The sequence below is a fragment of the Salvelinus sp. IW2-2015 genome, linkage group LG35 (assembly GCF_002910315.2).
Source record: "Salvelinus sp. IW2-2015 linkage group LG35, ASM291031v2, whole genome shotgun sequence".
Classification (NCBI taxonomy): Eukaryota; Metazoa; Chordata; class Actinopteri; order Salmoniformes; family Salmonidae; genus Salvelinus; species Salvelinus sp. IW2-2015.
Window position 1 is genome coordinate 9,185,010 of NC_036874.1, and position 6,216 is coordinate 9,191,225.

Consider the following 6,216-nt stretch of genomic DNA (forward strand, 5'->3'; position numbering starts at 1 on the left):
GTTGTTCTAGCTTGGCAAGGTTTGTCATTCAGATTAATTAGCCTTTAAAAGACTTTGGCCTTTGGGGCCTGTCCAGAATGTGTCTGGGCCACAAATCATGACTGTTTTAGTGTGTATAACCAAATCCTGTTGTATAAATCTGTCAATATACAAGGGATTTATCCTTTGCATAATAAGATTCTGCTCGGGAGGTCGAAGGCATTCCTTTAAAAATGGAATGCATGACTTGTTGGCAATGACATAAATAACAAAGTTGGATATCATTTTGTACACCTTATCATGATGCAAGGTTTGACTTTGGTGTTCAGAAATGGCCCCTAACAAATAAAGGGGATACGTAGTCAGTTGTACAACTGAATGCCTTCAGCATTTAACTCAACCCTTCTGAATCAGAGAGGTGTGGAGGGCTGCCTTATATCAAAATCACGGCGCCCGGGAACAGCAGGTTAACTGACTTGCTCAGGGGCAGAACAACAGATTTTAGCTTTCGGTTACTGGCCAATGCTTCTAACCACTAGGCTACCTGCCACCCTGCAAGAATATTATTTTGATTATGCTTATTACTTTCACTTATATCAAGATCTTGTTTAATAAACTTTCATGAATAACCAATAAATCACTGAATTGACAGTGTATCATTACAAATAAAAAATGTCTGTCATAATCAAGGTGTAATTAGTTTTTTCCCAAACCGATTCCCTCCTATCCCTAAAAGGCTGAATAAAATATGTCTAGAGTTTTACAATAGAAGTTGGTAAGTAGATGTTCAACACACTTATAATGCAATGAGAGAATATGCCGAAACCAAGACGCCACGTCATGTGTTTTGATGTCATATCACCTTACCCTCCATTCACTTCCGTCAAGAACACTTGTGATGTTTGTATATTTAACTGGGTGTTCCTCTACATACTATACATTTTTTGTGGTGCAGCAAATACAATGTTTGCTCACTGACCTAAATATACTGAATAAAAGTATAACAACATGCAACAATTTTCACAGTTCATATAAGGAAATCAGTCAATTGAAATACATTTATTAGACCTAATCTATGGATTTCACATGACTGGGAATCAGATATGCATCTGTTGGTCATAGATTCCTTTTTTTTTTTAAGTAGGGGTGTGGATCAGAACCAGTCAGTATCTGTTGTGACCACCATTTGCCTCATGCAGCACGACACATCTCTCTACACATTGATTGATCAGGGCTGTTGATTGTGGCCCGTCGAATGTTGTCCACTCCTTCAATGGCTGTGCGAAGTTACTAGATATTGGCGGGAACTGGAACATGCTGTCGTAAGCATCGATCCAGAGCATCCCAAAATATGCTCAATGGGTGACATGTCCTGGTGAGTATGCAGACCATGAAGAACTGGGTCATTTTCAGCTTCTGGAAATTGTTATATTTTTGGTCCTGATGTGGTAGATAGTTGGAATAAATTCACGAGCCATTTTATAAGTTATATTCTTCAAAGACTCAATGGCTATACAAGTATTTAAGTCCTAAAATGAAATGTACCAATCCTGATGGTCCTTTTCAAATAATATTTCAGTTTTCCACAATTGCTAACAGTGTTTACCTATACTTAAGATACTTTTTCTAAACTCTTAACACAGCAACACACCCTACATCACACAATTAGCCAATAGTTCATTTTCTGCTCAAAACCACATTTTGTTCATTAAATACCAACTCCACAATTTCAAAATGCAAAAAAATTTCTCTACATACACTAACTCTATCAAAACACGTCAAACTCGATTCAAAATCCAATCATTCTGTCAAAACACTAGCACATGTTTTCTATCCAAGAGGAATTATCAGTCAATCATAGCACAACGACTTTCAAAATACTAAACAGTTGATGGCATTACAAAAACTGCATTACTTTTCATGTTTCAGTTCTACCTGCAGACAATAGACAATATGAAATCCATAGTTTTTTATCATTCAGTTTCCTTTTATTGTAATCACTCTACATTTGTTTGGATGAGTGTCAAAATGTGTGCATTTTTGGCAACATACAATCTAAAAGTGAATGAATCATCTTTACTTTATAGAATGTACAGTAGAAAAAAATAGTAAGTGACAGAATTGCTGGCAGTAAAAGCTTTATTAGCAACATGAATTGCTGCCAGTGATCAACAAAAGATCCAACATACATGGCCTCAATGGGTTGAGGAAATGCGAGTAGGGGGGAGGAAAGGGAAAACCATTCTTGAATGGGCTGCAAACCAGTTTGTGATTGCATGTGAATGGTGGAATGCTACATTGTCCCCATGCAATCAACAATGTCCTCATGTTTCCTCCCACCTGTTCCCTTTCTGGCACCAGTTGTTGTTGGAGGTGATCTAAACACCAAGAAGGTGCCTCAGTGTTGGTAGGGACCAATCTGGCATTTCTACAGGCAACCAAACGCACTCGAGATTGCAGTCATTGTGATATTTGCTCCTCTCTGACACGACACATCAACGGTGGCCCCTTTCCCCATGACGTTTCTTCCCGCCGATGTGTTTTTTGCCAGGTTAAACCCTGCCTCATCTCATCAATATTTCAAATGGGGTCTGATTAGCCTCCACCTCCATGACTCTCTGAAAAAATCAAACACAGTATGTGTAAATGCTTTTCAGTATTTCCTATCGTATGTACTGTAACCCATGTTTACATGTAGAGTAGCATAATGTAAAACTCACTGTAGAACAAGAAATATTGGATGGACACCATACCCAGGACATATTGGTGCCGGAGTTCCTTGACCCGCTCATTGTTTCCCTTTCAAAAGGAACCGTGTACAACTGTTTCATTCAAACTCTTGTGTTTGATAAGAGTCCGAGCAATGGTAGTCAGGTTGAAGCTTTCACATTGTGAAATACCAGGTTGTCCTCTACAATTCTTGTCACGCCCTGGCCTTAGTATTCTTTGTTTTCTTAAATTATTTTAGTTAGGTCAGGGTGTGACCATGGGGAATGTATGTGTTTTTTGTAGTGTCTGGTGGTTGTAAGGTTAGGGGGTTTATTAGAGTAGTTGGGTTTATTGTTTAAGTATAGTAGTCTAGCTGTGTCTATGGTTGAGTGTAGGTATCTAGGAAGTCTTATGGTTGCCTGAATTGGGTCTCAATTAGAGACAGCTGGTTATTGTTGTCTCTGATTGGGAGCCATATTTAAGGCAACCATAGGCTTTAGCTGTTTGTGGGGAATTGTCTATGTAGAACGTAAGTAGCTTGTTGTGTGCACTTTTCATTTGTAGCTTCACGGTTGTTTTTGTATAGTTTGTTTAAAGTGTTTCGTGTCGTGTTCATCTTCGTAGTAAAATAAAGGAAGATGTATTTTGCATACGCTGCGCCTTGGTCTCTCTCTCACCTCAGACGACCGTGACAATTCTGGTCTGAAATTTCTCTCAGTTTCATTGCATTGTCAGCAATGACCAATCCAACAATGGCATGCTCTTGGTCTTCACTGAGGAGCTTTCCTCTTCCCCAAGAGGGAGGAAGAACGTTGTGGTCCTTCAGAGGAACAAAAATACAACATATGTATTTGGTATTGGCACTGGTGGTCTACAGTTACAGTGGGACATAGCAACAGTAATGATAGAAGAAAGCCCTTGTGAAATGCATTACTTACCTGTTGGTTTGTTGAAAAATCTGGATAATGGAAGCCACGGTTGACCGTCTGAGATTAGGCTGGACTCTTTCACCAGCCTCTCTCAGTGATAGATCATGGTATTAACTGGACTCTTTCACCAGTCTCTATCAGTGATAGACCATGGTATTAGACTGGACTCTTTCACACAGCCTCTCTCAGTGATAGATCATGGTATTAGACTGGACTCTTTCACCAGCCTCTGTCAGTGCTAGACATGGTATTAGGCTGGACTCTTTCACCAGCCTCTCTCAGTGATAGACCATGGTATTAGACTGGACTCTTTCACCAGTCTCTATCAGTGATAGACGCATGGTATTAGACTGGACTCTTTCACCAGCCTCTCTCAGTGATAGACCATGGTATTAGACTGACCTTTCACCAGCCTCTCTCAGTGATAGACCATGGTATTAGACTGGACTATTTCACCAGCCTCTCTCAGTGATATACCATGGTATTAGACTGGACTCTTTCACCAGCCTCTCTCAGTGATAGATCATGGTATTAGACTGGACTCTTTCACCAGCCTCTGTCCAGTGATAGACCGTGGTATTAGGCTGGACTCTTTCACCAGCCTCTCTCAGTGATAGATCATGGTATTAGACTGGACTCTTTCACCAGTCTCTATCAGTGATAGACCATGGTATTAGCTGGACTCTTTCACCAGCCTCTCTCAGTGATAGATTCATGGGTATTAGACTGGACTCTTTCACCAGCCTCTGTCAGTGCTACCATGGTATTAGGCTGGACTCTTTCACCAGCCTCTCTCAGTGATAGACCATGGTATTAGACTGGACTCTTTCACCAGTCTCTATCAGTGATAGACCATGGTATTAGACTGGACTCTTTCACCAGCCTCTCTCAGTGATAGACCATGGTATTAGACTGGACTCTTTCACCAGCCTCTCTCAGTGATAGACCATGGTATTAGACTGGACATTATTTCACCAGCCTCTCTCAGTGATATCCAATGGTATTAGACTGGACTCTTTCACAGCCTCTCTCAGTGATAGATCATGGTATTAGACTGGACTCTTTTCACCAGCCTCTGTCAGTGATAGACCGTGGTATTAGGCTGGACTCTTTCACCAGTCTCTCTGTGATAGACCATGGTATTAGACTGGACTCTTTCACCAGTCTCTATCAGTGATAGACCATGGTATTAGACTGGACTCTTTCACCAGTCTCTATCAGTGATAGACCATGGTATTAGGCTGGACTCTTTCACCAGTCTCTCTCAGTGATAGACCATGGTATTAGACTGGACTCTTTCACCAGTCTCTATCAGTGATAGACCATGGTATTAGACTGGACTCTTTCACCCAGCCTCTCTCAGTGATAGACCATGGTATTAGGCTGGACTCTTTCACCAGCCTCTCTCAGTGATAGATCATGGTTTATAACATGGTCTATGATCGTGGCTCTTATTTCATCAGCGACAACAGCTCTTACACTCCTTTGAACACCACACACATTCTTATTCCTCTCCCCCTACCTCTCCTTCTCTTTGTCCTGGTCTAACTACTCATCTGCCTGGTCCAGCTACTCCTCTGTAGCTGTTGTTGCAGAAGTAGAAGCTTTAAACTATATTTAGGTTTTGAACATAAGGTCTTCATTTTTGGCATGCTGTGTGCAAGCATTTGTAAATAAGACAAGAAAGAGCCATAACTTTGGTATGGGTAAGCTTGTATGTAAAGAAAATGTAAGCATTTTAGAAATGTGTTAATTGACTGCATATTCTGTGTTAACAACATGAATTGTGTTAATGGTATGGTCCACAACCAGACAGATGTTGTGCTAATTGTGTTTAGAGTTTTGAAAATGTGACTACAGATTGGACAAAAGGATGTTAGTGATGTAAAAAACTGTAATCCTGACCCCCCCCCTCCACCCTCACACACAGTTATATGACCTATAGATATTAAACTATCCTCAGACTCTCAGACTGTACAGTTCCATTTGTCCAGTGTTCTCTTGAACTATTTGAAGCCAGGTGAAGCTATACCTTCAGTATAAGGACATTCTCCTTATAAAAAGATGAGGCAGATACACTCTCCTCCATATGTATTTGGACAGTGAAGCAGAAATGTACAATTTGGCTCTGCATTTTGGATTTTAAGATCAATGTCTCATGAGGCAACAGAACAGGATGTCACCTTTTTTGAGGGTATTTTCATCCATATCTGCTTTACAGGTAGAAATGAAAGCACTTTATCTAGTTCCTGAACACTTCTAAATAAATCCTGATAATACCATGATTTTCTTTTGAATGAATAGTGGTGATTGAGAGGTTTGAGGCTAATACAAAACATGCTAACTCTCACTTTAAAAAAAATCTGCAACACACTTATAATGCAATGAGAGAATATGCCGAAACCAAGCACCCACGTCATGTGTTTTGATGTCATATCACCTTACCCTCATTCACTTCTTGTCAAGCACAACTTGTGATGTTTGTATATTTAACTGGGTGTCCTCTACATACTATAACATGTCTGGGTGCAGCAATACAATGTTATGCTCTCTGACTAAATATACTGATAAAAGTATACGACGCTTGCACCATGTTCAA